This window comes from Schistocerca piceifrons, chromosome 2 (genome assembly GCF_021461385.2).
Source record: "Schistocerca piceifrons isolate TAMUIC-IGC-003096 chromosome 2, iqSchPice1.1, whole genome shotgun sequence".
NCBI classification, from domain to species: Eukaryota; Metazoa; Arthropoda; class Insecta; order Orthoptera; family Acrididae; genus Schistocerca; species Schistocerca piceifrons.
Window position 1 is genome coordinate 1,106,127,086 of NC_060139.1, and position 16,755 is coordinate 1,106,143,840.

The 16,755-nt window shown below is 44.0% G+C and overlaps 1 protein-coding gene and 1 non-coding gene across 2 annotated transcripts in view; both read left to right on the forward strand.

Annotated features, from left to right (window-relative positions):
* Positions 1–16,755, forward strand: part of LOC124776913 (filamin-C-like) — a 542,943-nt gene that overhangs the window by 51,325 nt on the left and 474,863 nt on the right. The gene's annotated exons all lie outside the window — the stretch shown is intronic.
* Positions 202–275, forward strand: Trnas-cga. The gene has a single exon. It is a non-coding gene; the product is annotated as a tRNA-Ser (tRNA).

Here is a 16,755-nt window from a genome sequence, read left to right on the forward strand (position 1 = left end):
TTCTAAAACTCTCTCTTTGTGTATACTCGGCGATCCAAGGTCAACAGCACAAAAGTACAGGTCGCCATAGAAAGGAAGCTGCCTTACAGACAACTGTGACCAGCAGTCACGAATAAACTATAATGTGTTTCCAGAAAAATTTGGAAGGTAGGAGACGAGATACTGGCAGAAGTAAAGCTGTGAGGACCGGGCGTGAGTCGTGCTTCGGTAGCTCAGATGGTAGAGCACTTGCCCGCGAAAGGCAAAGGTCCCGAGTTCGAGTCTCGGTCGGTGCACACTGATTTAATCTGCCAGGAAGTTTTATAATGTGTTTGCCTGTTTCTTTTATTTCGTCTCCAGAGTTTGTACTTTATTTAGTCATCGAAAACACATATTTACGTAGAATACATAATCATTCAGACGAAATGCATATTTACGGAACTGAAAGCTCAAGCCGCCAATTTTTTTCCCACAACAAATGTTTAACAAATCGAATGACAAGTCAACTAGATGCAATTATGTTATAAATTCACACTACTTCTTAAGTTTAATGATAAGTGACGCTGATGAACGAAAATATGAATCCTTTATAAAGACGAATGTCTTTAGAAATTGAAGGAGGAAGTAACCCATACTTATCAAAGTCTTCATAATTCCGATCACTCATTGTCAAAATTGGAACACTAAAACAAGATATGGCTTACACCACCTTCTGACTTAAAATCATACTCTCTTGTAGGGTATTCGTAAATGTTGATTCTGTACAGATGTACTGGAAACGAGGCGCGATTAAAGCAGGGTAGAATGATGGTGAAAATGGTAGATCGGTCCAAATGCGCCCTCGTACACCACGATCTTTTAGGAATTAGAGGTTGTAATGCCGCTTAATATCCACCTTTCGTTTGTTGAGACACACTCCACATCTCTCGCCAACGGTGTTTTCCGTGGCTCTGTACATGGTAATTTCGAACCGCGAACACTTCCTGCAGATGCAGCTCGCTTCACTCAGACATCAGCCTCTTCTGCACCCACACACAGCAGATGATTGTCTGCCCTGTCCATTTACGGCGAACATATTCCAATAACATGTCCCAGATATAACGGTGGTTGTTTTCTTGCTTCTACAGTGTTGAACACTTCGGAAGAAAGTGAAGATACAGACTTATTGGTCCCAAAATTTCCACAGACTCCGCCGTAAAAACTGAAGCACTTTTAGGCAGTTTGTGGGCTTTACTGATTTGGAACTGGCGTCACAGAAAAGCACATCCTTATGCCTCTTGTGGAATTTTCCGTCCATCAGTATATATATACAGATTCTCGCATTTATCAACACTAAATTGTATGGGAGGCCACAGGTGAAGCAGAGTTAAATATCATTGCAAGGAATCAAGCATGAGATTCTCTCTGAAAGGTATACTTCATGCATGTAGCGTGATCAACATAGCGAGCAGCGTTCTACTTCGAAATGGTACGATTACCGATTTCTCAGTCGAGATCTCCAACCCATCGTTAGACAGCCATTCATCGATGTTTTCCATAACAGTGAACAAATCCATTTTACCCTGAAGATACGAGTATGCAGTTGAATAAACACAAACATCGACTACATACTGCAAAAGGTTGTCAGGAGAGTAATTATTCGCTCTATATCATAAGTATACAGAGTATGCAAGAGAAGGGCTTAAAATTGCGCCCTGAGAGACAAGAAACAACCTACCATGTTTTCTTTAAATGTGATACAATTGTTCTTTGAGCTTACAGGCAACTGATTCCTCGAAGGAATACAGAAATCCGCCAGCATGTTTTGAAGAGAGTCTGTATCCATCTACACGTGATCGTATGATGCCTCAACGACGAGAAAAGCGGCGACATCCTTTTTTTTCGTTTGAATGGCTGAGATTACGTCCATAACAAGCGAATACAGATTTTCCACAGTCCCTTTCTCTTCTCTAAATCTGTATTGGCTCCTAGATATTAAACGGCACTTTTCAAGACACCATTCCAGTCTCGTTTAAACCCTGAAAGAGCGGTCGGTGTGGGTTGGAGGAGGCGTGAAGTGGACTGCGGTAGTCGTCGTGTGCTTGTGGACCACTGCGGCTGCGGCGGGGACGGATCCTCTCCGTCGTTTCTTGGCCCCCGGTTAACATAGAATACAATATGGGTTTCGTGACAGTAAAAGCCACATCTTCATGTGAGCATATGACTAAAACATCAGAGCAGAAAAGCTGGTACCGTTTTAGCCATCATTCGTTCTCCGTCAGAACAAAAGCACCGCTAAAAAGCGGTGTGTCATAGAATAAAACAGCCGGATTCCAGTATTCACTGTATTAGGGCTAATGTTTTAATCATATGTTCACCCGTGCCACGAAACCAGTAGTGGTCCAATGATAAAGGACTAAATACAGCTGAATCGGTTATTAATACCCAAGCTCCTCTAGAGCATTCGGGATTCCTAACCAAGGAGAGGAATGTTGGTTCATAATAGCAAACGCGTTTTTCTTTGGAATGCTCATAACCGCTGCAGATTCCACATCATTTATTAAAGTTTAAATTTCTTATTTGTACTGTAATTTACTCTCTGTAGTTTCGATTTTGTTTGTACTATTTTCTTATATTTGTCGCAGCTGACTTCTCCAGTTTTCTACGTACTGTTAGCGTAAAGTATTTGTCTAGTATTAACGTTTATGTCAGCAATGAAGAGCTGTACTGGGAGAGGATGTGATCCCACTCAGTCACTGTTAACGTGCCAATTAGAACATACAGTGAAACAGGGGGTGCACCATAGTGTAGGAAACACCCATCGAGGCCCTGCCGTTTTTGTCTGTCATGTCTCCTGATGGGATTTCTGGTCTCCACCCACTATAAATGGAGTCCGAAGCTGCGTATTGGGTGTCTCAAGCCACCATCCAGGGTTCTATAGTGGGGAGAGACTATTGTAAAGGTTTTGTGTGCAACTAATACGATTTCATTGTTTCTTGCACTGAACGCGATGGTTTTTATGCAACAGCGTATTTTTTTTTTTCTAATATAGCGACGCACCTTTCCCATCGGGACGATCCTGCATTATAACGAAATAATTTTTAAAGCGAACAGTCAGCTGAGACTCGCACCAAGTTTTGCATAACGGAAATGAGCAGACTGACTGATGGATAGATCTCTTTGTAAGCTTTGTCTGTTGGAGTTGCTACAAACATGTATCACATTTGAGTATGACCGCGTCTATAAAGCACAACTTCCGTTTGACATTTATGCCACAGCACGTTTCGTGAGTTATCAGTACTAGAAGACAGACAGTAAGGTCTTCCCCGGAGTGACCGCGCCACGTACCACTCTGTCTCCGATGTAAGCGCAAACGTTACTTGGCTCACTGCCCAATTCACCGTCAATGAACATGAAGCACATATTAAAGTCCTACTGTCTCTGTAAGTAGTTTTGTTTGTTACTGACGAAGAAAAACACACAGCTCTTGGCGTCGGGTGAGGTTTTTGCATTCTGCCGTTAGCTGCGGCCACGTCGACACTCGAGCCGAGCCGGCGCTGTTCGGCGACCGCCGGTGTAGACGTTCGGCGGGCGGCCGTCTTCCCAGAGTGCGCAGTGCGCTGTGCAACAGTCTAATGTTAAAAGCCACACTACTCACGCTGAAAAAAATGCCTCACCATATCTTCATTCTTTTCTGAGCGAACTAGATAAACTGTCAACGTTTTAACCTGGTCATACATGCCCGTAATAAGTTGATCTCTTCCTTGCAGCCGGCCGGAGTGGCCGAGCGGTTCTACGCGCTACAGTCTGGAACCGTGCGACCGCTACGGTCGCAGATTCGAATCCTGCATCGGGCATGGATGTGTGTGATGTCCTTAGGTTAGTTATGTTTAAGTACTTCTAAGTTCTAGGGGACTGATGACCTCAGCAGTTAAGTCCCATAGTGCTCAGAGCCATTTGAACCATCTTCCTTGCAGTGTTTTGTTACCTCCTCCATGAAGGATAAATCTTGCAACAATATGCCTTCAAAACACACCAAGAAGAATGTCTTTATTTTTAATTATTAAGATGTGACGCATTTCTTCTTTCATGTCTCAAAGCTCAAAGAAACTTCAAGTACGAAAGCGAAAGTGCTATGTACTACGTGCTACGACAAATCTAAGTATTCACTCTCTGATACATTGAGACTCGTGCCTTGATGGTGATGTTTATCTTGTTTTGTGAGTAACTTTAACGCACTATCCATATTCATTACTTTTGCGCACGGTGGGCCTGCTTTTGATGTGTAATGTAATGGGACCATCATAAATTTAAGTTCTTTTTGTCTTACAGTAACTTCACAGAACCATTCTTCTTGCGGTCATAGAGGGATCTTTAGCTACTGTAATTGTACAAAGATAGGTTTTTTACTCGAGTTGAAAACGACAAGTCTATCTCGTCGTGCGTTAGCTGTACGTTGGTTTACATCCAGTAATTTCTCAGGAATGTCTAAATGATCGAAATCGGTGTAGCAAACTTGTAGAAATCGAGTTACGCAACCTGTGTCGGTGTTCTTGTCACAGGTAAGGAAATAAGCTTCGAATTTACGTGGTGTTACATTAATTTGAACGTTTACATTGTCTGTCAAATAAGATTTATTTTCAGCTGTTTCCGGGCAGGTAATCTGTGTAGTTTTAGTTGGATATTCGAAAATGAAATAACTTCCGGTAGAAGATTCCGAATATTTGGTTGTCTACTGTGATAAGACTTGCGCCGCGCTGTTTCACTCTCTTTTGATACTTTAGCAAGCTTTTTCTGTTGTTTCTTCAGTCCCGATGTGAATTCTTTCATCTTTTCTTATTTCATTAAACTCTCGTACATGTCGTATCTTTATTTACGTTATCAGTAGTGACTACTATAACTGTATAAAATTTGCTACATTAAGGACGTCACTATATATGTAGGTTATCGTATTTTATTTCTGAATTCAAAGCGAAAATAGTGTGATCGTCACTTTCTTGGAAATATGAATGTTTGTCAAAAATTTTCCATTTGATACTAATACCTAGTTTATGCAGAGACTCCACACTTTCTACGCTCTACACCTCCCTCTGGTACTACGGAAGCTTTTCCCAGATATCTTAACAGATGTCCTTTCACTCTGACCTTTCTTGTCAGCGTTTTCCAAATATTCCTTTCCTCTCCGATTCTACGCAGAGCCTCCTCATTCCTTACTTTATCAGTTCACTTAATTTTCAACATTCGTCTTTTCACATCTCAAATGCTTCGATTTTCCTCTGTTTCGGTTTCTCTACAGTCCGTGTTTCACTACCATACAATGCTGTGCTCCAAACGTATATTCTCAGAAATGTCTTCCTCAAATTAAGGGCAATGTTGCCATTCCTTTCGTCTTTCTTCGATTTACTCCCAGTTCGTACTCTGTACTCATTAGACTGCTCATTCCATTCAGCAGCTCCGGTAATTCTTCTTCGCTTTCACCGAGGATAGCAGAGACATCGGCGAACCTTATAATTGATATGCTTTCACGATGAATTTTGGTTCCAGTCTCGAACCTTTCTTTTACTTGCTTCATTGCTTCTCCGATGTCCATATTGAACAGTAGGGGCGAAAGACTACATCCCTGTCTTACTCCCTATTTAATCCGAGCACTTCGTTCTCGGTCTTCCACTTTTATAATTCACTCTCGGTTCTTGTACACGATGTACAACGAAGCGCCGAAGAAACTGGTATAGGCACGCGTATTCAAATACAGAGATACGTAAACAGGCAGAGTACGGCGCTGCTGTCGGCAACGCCTATACGAGGTAGCAAGTGCGCGGCGCAGTTGTTAGATCGGTTACTGCTGCTACAATGACGGGTTTTGAAGACGGTGAAGAAGCAGCCAGAGCTACGGCTGCGGCCCGCGCCGGCGGCGGCGACTTGCTCCCTGCCTGGGCAGCGGTACCCTAGCTACACACCGACTCACGTCGTCCGATCCAGGCGCCGACGCCGTGCTTGCGATATTCCTATTCGGAAGCAGCGGGCTTCGTGTGCTCATCCGGCGACTTCTATTAACACTTCCCGCGGTTCTTACATCACAGTCGCCTGCATCTTCTCTCCTTTGGCAGATCAGGTAACGTTCCGTCTCCAGTCGCCTCGAAGTAGATGGCGCTGTAGACTACAACATCCAGTAGTCCAGATGGCATCAGTGCCTGTGGCAGTGGTTTCAGCGGTCTGCCAGCAACACGGCTGGCCGATATCCCTGGAGACGGTACACTGTGTGTCGAGGGTACGTCCGGCTGGGTGCTTCTGATATCGAGACTGAGCAAGTGTTTGTGGTGGCAGCGGCTTGGCTGGGCTGGGCTGCGCCGAGCAGCGGCAGCGCACAGCACGCAGCCACTGCCCCTTCCACCGCCCTGCCCCCTCCACAGCTGCACCAAGCTGGCAGGATCGGCCCCCGTCTTTCGAGGCGTGTATGTTCCTGCGTCCCACTGCGTTTCACAGTTCCTCCTACGGTTTCCGGACTTTAACGGTCCGATCTGAACCACGCAGCAGACACATTGGTTCGGCAGCATCGATTCGTTTCTGAATGACTGCATCACATAGCGGCCCCCTCTAAACGCTTAGCGGCTACCCGCTTTTGTAATGAGGTGCTACCCAATGCTTGCTCTCCAGAATAGTGGAACGATACGCGAGGCATTGCAGACCGGCCGGCCGAAGTGGCCGAGCGATTCTAGGCGCTACAGTCTGGAACCGCGCGACCGCTACGGTCGCAGGTTCGAATGCTGTCTCGGGCACGGATGTGTGTGATGTCCTTAGGTTAGTTAGGTTTAAGTAGTTCTAAGTTCTAGGCGACTGATGACCACAGATGTCCCACAGTGCTCAGAGCCATTTGCACTGCAGACCATACGGTTTATATTCGAAAATAGGTTGCACAAAGACAAACTCACATTTATGAAAGAGCAAGCACTCTCAGTTGCAACCGATAATCTTTGTTCTTTCATATTGTTACCACTAGTTACTGTATCACTCCGCCACGGCATGGAAAAAGGTCTCTAAAGCCACAAAATGGTTCAAATGGATCTAAGCACTATGGGACTCAACATCTGAGGTCATCAATCCCCTAGGCTGAGAACTACTTAAACCTAACTAACCTAAGGACATCACACACATCCGTACCCGAGGCAGGATTCGAACCTGCGACCGTAGCAGCAGCGTGGTTCCGGACTGCAGCGCCTAGAACCGCTCGGCTACATCGACCAGCCTAAAGCCACATTTATGGCATTTATAGATTTAGAAGAGTGCTTTGAAAGTGTTGATCTTAATAGTTTCAATACGCGGAATCATCAGTTTTCTAGAATTTCTACAGAAACGAGACTGAAGTGGTACAGTAGGAGGACACTATAGGGGAGCCTGCCCCTCGTGTTATTCCAGCTATACAGCCAGTACAGTGTAGGCCCACCAACTCGTGTCGTGCCGAGGCAATTACATTACGAAACGAGACACTGAAAGTACTGGACGAGCTGTTTTATTCCCACATCAAAATTACTGACCGTGGTAACAGTGAATAGAATAAATAGGGCGGTTATAATTAAACTTTAGCTAGTTAAGCTAGTGTAGACGCAAAACTATTTACCGTATGGGTACCCATCCTTGCAAAAATAACGTTCAGAGTGTGCACTGTACGATTTACGTTGTCGGTAGTGTTAATGTCACGCCTTCCCGTTAGGCGCCGTGACTGGTGTCTCGACGTATCGTTGAAACGTGAACACCGGCGTGCGTGCGTTAGAGTTGCAGACAGTCAGCATGGGCCTGGACAAGGTGACCAGGCCTTTAGTCGTATAGATTTTCTATCAAAACAATTGCGGTAGTCCCTCCGCTGTTCGCGAGTATTGACGCATTGAAGGAGCACGGGGACGTCCTTTAGCCTCGACACGATTCGGAAGTCCGGGTGACTTGTGAAATGCTACTCGGAGAGTCCGACGACTGACGGCACCGCAAATTGTTAAGAAAAGCTACCGCTGCCGAGGCTGAGACTGCTGGGCGGCAGCCGGACGCGGTCCACAGCAGTAGAGCGGTCCCCAGAGCGGTTTCAGGCTCTCGAGGGCGCAGATGGTCGCTACACTGAGCAACGTTTGTAACCTCCGACGTACACGTGGCAAGCTGTTAACAAATGCACTTACAAACCTTTCCACAAAGATTCACTGTCCTACGATCATTCGTTTTTCACGGGGGCCTTCTCGAGAAACGAAATGGTAATAACCATGTAAAATGCAGACCGGCAACAGCGAAAATAATTTTTCTGAAAAATAGAAATATTTTTACACGTAATATAAATGTGTTAGGACGTCTTTTCTTTTGTTTGTTGTTTAACCTTGTACGGATGTCGTACGTGGACAATAAGCAGTTGACGTAGGAAAAGAAAACAAGCTATTGAGTTGCAGTACTACAGGAGAATGCGCAAGATTAAATATGTGGGACGAACAGTGAATGAGAAGGCACTAAAACGAATTGGGGAAAGAAAATTTTATGGCACAGCTTGACTAAAAGAAGGGATTTGTTGACAAGTGACAACCTCGATGCCTGTTGCGTCACTTCACAACGCCCTGGACTGATGGGTATGCTCGGACACCCACCGTCGTCGCGACTGCACACACATCGCCCTCCGCCCCCCCCCCCCCCCCCCCCCCCCCTCGGCAGCGGAGCTGATCTCAGAAGTTTGCGTATATATTGCCCCGTCTAGTTAAGAACCATTCCCTGCCGTGTGGGTCGGGCATAAAGCATCTCTGAATGACGTTGTGAATCTAATTGTGTGAACTAGCTATTGCCCGCATCTCGTGGTCGTGCGGTAGCGTTCTCGCTTCCCACCCCGGGTTCCCGGGTTCGATTCCCGGCGGGGTCAGGGATTTTCTCTGCCTCGTGATGGCTGGGTGTTGTGTGCTGTCCTTAGGTTAGTTAGGTTTAAGTAGTTCTAAGTTCTAGGGGACTGATGACCATAGCTGTTAAGTCCCATAGTGCTCAGAGCCATTTGAACTAGCTATTGAAAATCAGTCTCGTTTTCTATTTGCAGAGATATTTCATACTTTCAACCACGACGGATCCAAAGACAGTGATTTTATTTATTACTCGGGAATAACATAGCAATCGGATTCCAGTCTATTTTTTCCAATTTTTGTTTCCGAAATAATTTGATTTAATTACCTTAGTAGTCAATATGCCTTCGTTAAATCCTATCATCTGTTTGTAACAGGTTGATCAGCTATTCTCAATAACCCTTGAATATTCACAGATATAATTGTCTGTGTACTAGCTGATTTTTGGGATTTAGAAAACACGGAGAAAGTCTCGTATACATTCTGTTTTATTGACAAAATTCACTTCTTAAATTAATGAGAGATGGCACTGGGGAATCAATGGAGGAGGAGTTGACCCCAGTGTGTATCGTTTCGGTATAATAACAGTCAGTCCGTACCACATTCCTTCGCGTTCCTATTACCAAAGATATGATTTCCCATGAAACTGTCCTGATATCTGATAAATCATAAAATGTCTCTAGCTTTACAGTGTCTAAGGTTCTTAATTCTCACGACACAATATTAATTATAAGTTCGAGTTCTTTCAATGTCTGTTCAGCACAAATTTAGTCTTTTCACGTCTCGTTTATTAGCAGAATCGCCTTGACAACGATCGGCAAAGATATTAGTATGATAATGTCCACTATTTTCTGCCCCAATATGTCAAAATAATCTATTATCCACCACTGCAATCCAGTTATCATAATTATATTTAATTAGGCTCATAATCCCTAACTTCCGACTACCACGGAAGACTGCGAACATGCACCATTGAAAACAAAGACTCAAGAGAGTTTACAATGCTGCGCATTGGTTTACATATTATATTCAAAACAAAACGCAGCTCTGTTATGTCTTCCTTGGATTCCCTTTGTACTACTTTGAGTTAGTTTATTTCAAATATCTACTCTTTGTAAAATTTTAACTAACCATTACTTCGAAATTGAACTACCGTTTTTGAATTTAATCTAATATTCGTTTCTGAATACCCACTCTCTAACGAACGGTTGCAAGGGACGAGAAATATTTCTCGAGTGCAGATATATCATCTATGCATAATATCCGTGTCGTCTGTGTTAGCAGTCTCCTCCTAGTTTATACATATACTAGCTTTCCCATGGCTTTGCCCTCATATATGTTTGACCTGTACATTAAACATACTTCCTCCTCCCCTCCATCTGTCCACTTTCAGCTCTGTCCATCTGTCCACCAAATTCTCCCACCTCTGTCTACTTCCTTCTCCCCCATCTCTCTTTATCTTCATCTCCTCTTCCACCTCTCTCTGTGGATTTCTGGTACCCCCTCTCTCTGACACTATGTTCTTCCCTCCTCCCTAAGACAACATCCTCCTTCCCCTCTCTCTATTCATCACTACCTCCCACTGTCTCTTTTCCACATGCCCACCACCCTCTAAAAATTCCACTTGCATCTCCCCCTGCCCCCCCCCCCCTCTGTCAAAGTCCTCCTCCCCCTCACACTGTAACCTTCTCAATGTGCCCCAGCCCTGCCCATCAGTTTGTGAACCCCTGCAGTACAGTTCAATAAAACAGGCCAATACTACTGCGACACAACACACGTCGTGCAGGGCAGCGTACAGGTTGGTGCCCAGAAAACAGTTTCTAGCCTCTGACATGTAGGCTGTCTTGCAAAGCAAGTTGCTTTGGCAGGCCAGTATTTTTTTCACGCAACATACCTGTCATGCAGGACAGCCCCTATACCAGGAGTTTGAAAACACTTTTTTGCCTGTATCTCTGCTCCTATTGGAGCTAGGAGAATATAACCCCCACAGTGCTGATATTCGTAATTTATAGAATTAATGGATTCCTCTTGAGGAATATCATGCCAAATTCTGTACAATTCTCCAATTAGATCGTCAAAGTCCCGAGCTGGTTGGAGGGTGCTGCCCATAAAGCACCAAATTTTCTTAATTTGGGATATATCTGGCAACCTTGCTGGTCAAGGCAGGCTTTGAAAATCATGAAGAGCGAGCGCTAGAAACTTCCACTGTGTGTAGGCAGACATTATTTTGTTGAAATATAAGTCCAGGATGGCTTGCCATGAAGGGCAACAAAATAGGGCGTAGAATATCGTTGACCTACCACTGTGTTGTACGGGTGCCACGGGTAACAACCAAAGGGATCCAGCTATGAAATAAAATGTCACCCCAGACTGTCACTTCCTGTTATCAGGTCTTGTGGTGGGCAACAGTGAGGTCCGTACCCCCACCACTGTCATTTCGAAGCTTTCCGTGAGCTGCCTCTTACTGGTCCTTGGGGTCACTGAAGCACCAGTTGCACTTCGGATCGATGATAATGAGGAATCCTGGGGCTCTAGCGGCCTTTTACGAATGTTCGGTCTTCACGTTCTGTAGTCTCTCTGGTCGACTGCTTCCCTCTTAGCACTGTTCGGCCATGGCTCATCCATTCGAGCCAAATAGTCGGACAGTGGCATCACAAAGTCTTACTGCCTCAATTTACTGTCCTCGCCAGCTGCGTGGTGAAATTGCGCTGCTGCATCACGCATCCGTCCATCGTCTGCCAAAGTTTACAATTTTGTACTACCATCGACACCTGTATGTATATCAGTTTGTGACCAATTTGCGTAACTCCTTCTTGTGAAGTGTGGAGAAGAGAACTATCGAACGAAAGAAGAAGACAAAAATAGTATTTGCTTTTCTTTTCTTATTCAGGCGTAGGTTTTCAAGCACGAACCTTATCAATAGTAAATGGTAAAGTCATGTTATTGATGAGAATCTCAAATTGTACCTAAATATAAGAACAACGGCATACACACGTGACTTACCGAAACTTTCCAAGAAGGAGACATTATTGACATTGGTGTTTGTCAGTCTTTGTCACGATTTAAGTTTTGGGTTCCTCACAGCTTAATTTTTTCAGCAAAGATGTCGTTGCGAAGTACGGTATCAAGTTTTATGCAACTTCTACAGCTTAATAAAAGTAAAGTTCTTTAAGGTAATTTTGGGAATGTTTTAGAGTGAAAGAAGATGAAGTGTCGATCATTGAGGAACATGTAGTGAGATGTTGTGGACATATAGAGACGATAAACTAAAGGAGATAGATGAAACAAGTACACAACATAAGAGTGGATGGGAGAGAGTTGGATGTGGTCGACTTCCGCGAACGTACCTCAGTCAGACTGAGGGCGTTTTTATCCAAGATTAGCTCAGAAATACCCTAATTAATTTAATAACAATTTATCTACCATAACGATTTTAACTTAAGTCAGCTTAGGGGTACTCTAAATTAGTAGTAGCGTACCGACACTACGTGATCAAAAGTATCCGGACACTTGGCTGAAAATGACGTTCGTGGTGACCTTCATCGGTATTGCTGGAATTCAATATGTTGTTGGCCCACCCTTAGCCTAGATGAAAGTTTTCACTCTCGTAATCACACATTCAGTCAGGTGCTGGAAGGTTTACTGGGGAATGGCAGCCAATTCTTCACGGAGTGGTGCACTGAGGATAGGTATCGATGTCGGTCGGTGAAGCCTCACACGAAGTTGGCGTTCCAAAACATACCAAAGGTGTTCTGTTGGATTCAGGTCAGGGCCCTGTGCAGGCCAATGCATTACAGGGTTGTTATTGTCGTGTAACCACTCCGCCACAGGCCGTGCATTATAAACAGGTGCTCGATCGTGTTGAAAGATGCAATCGCCATGCCCGAATTGCTCCTCAACAGTGGGAAGCAAGAAGGTGCTTAAAACATTTATTTACGCCTGTGCTGTGATAGTGCCACGCAAAACAACAAGGGGTGCGAGCCTCCTCCATGAAAAACACGACCACACAATAACACCACCGCCTCTGAAATTTACTGTTGGCACTACACACGCTGGCAGATGACGTTCACTGGGCATTCGCCATACCCACACCCTGCCATCGGATCACCACATTGTGTACAGTGATTCTTCACTCCACATAACGTTTTTCCACTGTTCAATCGTCCAATGTTTACTTTCCTTACACCAAGCGAGGCGTCGTTTGGCATTTACTGGCGTAATGTGTGGCTTATGAGCAGCCTCTCGACCATGAAATCCAAGTTTTCTTACCTCCAGCCTAACTGTCATAGTACTTCCAGTGAATCCTGATGCAGTTTGGAATTCCTGTGTGATGGTCTGGATAGATGTCTGCCTATTACACATTACAACCCTCTTCAACTGTTGGCGGTCTCTGTCAGTCAACAGACGAGGTCGGCCTGTACGCTTTTGTGTTGTACGTGTCCCTTCACGTTTCCACTTCACTGTGACATCGGAAACAGTGGACCCAGGGATGTTTACGAGTGCGGAAATATCGTGAACAGACACATGACTCAAGTGGTATCCAATCACCTGGCCACGTTCGAAGTCCGCGAGTACCGCCCCATTCTGCTTTCTTACGATGTCTAATGACTACTGAGGTCGCTGATATGGAGTACCTGGCAGTAGGTGGCAGCACAATGCACCTAATATGAAAAACTTATGGTATTGAGGGTGTCCGAATACTTTTGATCACATAGTGTAGCTATCTACCGCAAATATGAAAAATTGGCCTCTAAAAAAATTTCAGTCGTTGTAATGTTGACATGCGGCTAATGAGTTTGCTGATCACTGCCATAGAGAATGGCTTAAGTAGACTAATTTTCTTAACATTTGTGGAATAACGTCGTCCGCAGGATCCCATCCTAAATCGGGAATCTCTGTATTTGGTGGTACTGTGGAGAAAAACTTTACAGACACATACGCAACCATTTCCATAGTTAGAAACTGTACCTTATAATATGGTAACCGTTATGATCCTGAGCCAAGGAAGATATAATAGTCTTATCGTTGTTTACAGTAACATTACCGCTTGCTTTGCAGTGTTCCTGTTGCACACAAAAGTCGTGGCTTGATCTCTATTTTTTAAAAAATCCGTAACAAAATCTTGATTTCTATCCTAGTCCATATGTGAAATGTCATTTACTTGGTAATGTTGCGATAATCTACTTTAAAGTCAACGAAGTCCACTTTGTACGACATAGTTATAGGTGTTTTTATATTTACAACACTTCTTTGCCAATTTTCCCCAGTAAATAGCTCTTAATCCCTCAGTATTCCCCCACATGCAGGGAAATACTGCAGTTTCGTCTTGACATCATGACCCTAGAATATACCTCCTTTCACTAATAAAGCTCACACGTGGTGTCATCCCACTCCAGTACCTAGTGCTTATCTTAAAATTCTTCTGTATAATGCTTTTCCCTAAGCGGGGAAAAAAGTATTATATTTGCCACGTTATGGATGGTTTGTGTGGTGAAACAACCAGATATTTTTCCATACAATACACCGAATACAGCAATGAGAAACTACATGGCTATTGGTGTGTACATGCTTCCCTGGAGTGCTATCCCCACATTCCATAGCATTTGTTACTGGGTGATACAGACTTCAATGTTTTGCCAATAGTACTTTGCAAGGAATGAAATATGGACTCTTTAACACTGTGGAAGACTGTCCAAGTCAACAAAGAGCAGTATTGTCTCTCAAATACAAGATTTAGCTCTAAAATCATGATTCCATAATGCTAACCAGTTTTTTTTTTTTTTTGCGAAGTGTTACGATCATGGTGTAATCTTATCAATAGCTGACCAGTGTAGCACCTAAGCAGCTGCTAAAGCTCCCACTCATCTTTATAGCCCTAATGCATTCGATTTATCTCTCTGTAAGTGGGTAGTGACCGAAGAGGAAAGCGACTGCAATGCAGTTTTCAGTATCAAGTTTCATTATTTGTTAATCAACCATATTTTCCATTTTTCCCAAATTTACCATACGTTTACATATTTTCAAAATTTTCTCCATATCTGGGGTGTAAATGTACTAGAATATTTGTGCTATTACTGCTTACCGTACCAAGTTCACAGCTGTCATAGCTTCGTATACAGACTGAATCACTTAAAACTTGCACCGCAAATATTACGGAAATGGAAAGTGCTGTTGAAGTGCAGCCCGCGTAGTTGCGTTCCTTGCTAGTCAGTGTGTGACAGTCCAAGCAATAGGTCGTGAGTAGACGATGAGATTTACCAATTTAGAAAAAGCTGAAGTGCTCATGTAGGAAGATTTCAGTTAGTTCTTTTACGGCGTGAAAGTGGTAGTGTAACACCTAGACAACGTAAGAGAAGTGACGATAGAAGAGAGAAATTAATGTGCTGTTGTAGTTGGTCTACATTATCGCTCCCGCACAATCTTACAAGAAATTGGCATGAGTCGAACAAGTGTGCTATGTGTTCTCAATCAACATAGGTTCCATTGGTATCACACCTCTCTCCATCAGGAGCTACACGGAAACTGTTACGAGAATCGTGTCAACTTCTGTACATGGGCATTACGACAAGATACTCCAGATGTGTCATGTATCTCATTTAGTGATGAAGCCAAATTTACGTCACAGCTAAGTATATCGCACTATTGGTCTGTTGACAACCCCGTTGGCTTCGTCAGGTGGAGCGTCAGCGTCCACGGAGTGTAAACGTGTGTTGTGGGATAGTGAACCGTCAGCACTATGCGACTTAACATCTGAGGTCATCAATCCCCTAGAACTTAGAACAACTTAAACCTAACTAACCTAAGGACATCAGACACATCCATGCCCGAGGCAGGATTCTAACCTGCGACCGTAGCGGTCGCTCGGTTCCAGACTGCAGCGCATAGAACCGCACGGCCACTCCGGCTGGCGATGCCCAAGCAGACTGCAGTCATACGTCATCGCAGATCATCAGATGTAATTGGTATGTACTTGTAGACAGCGTCTTTCAGCTTCCCCTACAGAAAAAGTCTGCAGGCGTCAAACCCGGGGAACGGGCGGGCCAAGGTACAGTTCCTTGGCATCCAATCCAACGATTTGGAATCAATTCCTGAAGGCATGCCGTAGCCATTCGTGTACTGTGGGCTGGACAGCCATCATGTTGGTACCACAGGTTCCTCCTAGTCTGCAGAGGATCGTCTTCTAGCACCTGCTACACATCCTAAATCTGATCTCGCATAACGTGTGCAATAATAATCAATGGGTTAAATCTTTACTTTTATTGCTGTTCTGTGCGTGACCCCGAATTATTAGATCTACTCCCCCCCCTTGAGGTTCGCCGATGACATTGTAATTCTGGCAGAGACAGCAAAGGACTTGGAAGAGCAGTTGAACGGAATGGATGATGTCTTGAAGGGAGGATATAAGATGAACATCAACAAAAGCAAAACGAGGATAATGGAATGTAGTCGAGTTAAGTCGGGTGATGCTGAGGGTATTAGATTAGGAAATGAGACACTTAAAGTAGTAAAGGAGTTTTGCTATTTGGGGAGCAAAATAACTGATGATGGACGAAGTAGAGAGGATATAAAATGTAGACTGGCCATGGCAAGGAAAGCGTTTCTGAAGAAGAGAAATTTGTTAACGTCGAGTATAGATTTAAGTGTCAGGAAGTTATTTCTGAAACTATTTGTATGGAGTGTAGCCATGTATGGAAGTGAAACATGGACGGTAAATAGTTTGGACAAGAAGAGAATAGAAGCTTTTGAAATGTGGTGCTACAGAAGAATGCTGAAGATTAGATGGGTAGATCACATAACTAATGAGGAAGTATTGAATAGGATTGGGGAGAAGAGAAGTTTGTGGCACAACTTGACCAGAAGAAGGGATCGGTTGGTAGGACATGTTCTGAGGCATCAAGGGATCACCAATTTAGTATTGGAGGGCAGCGTGGAGGGTAAAAATCGT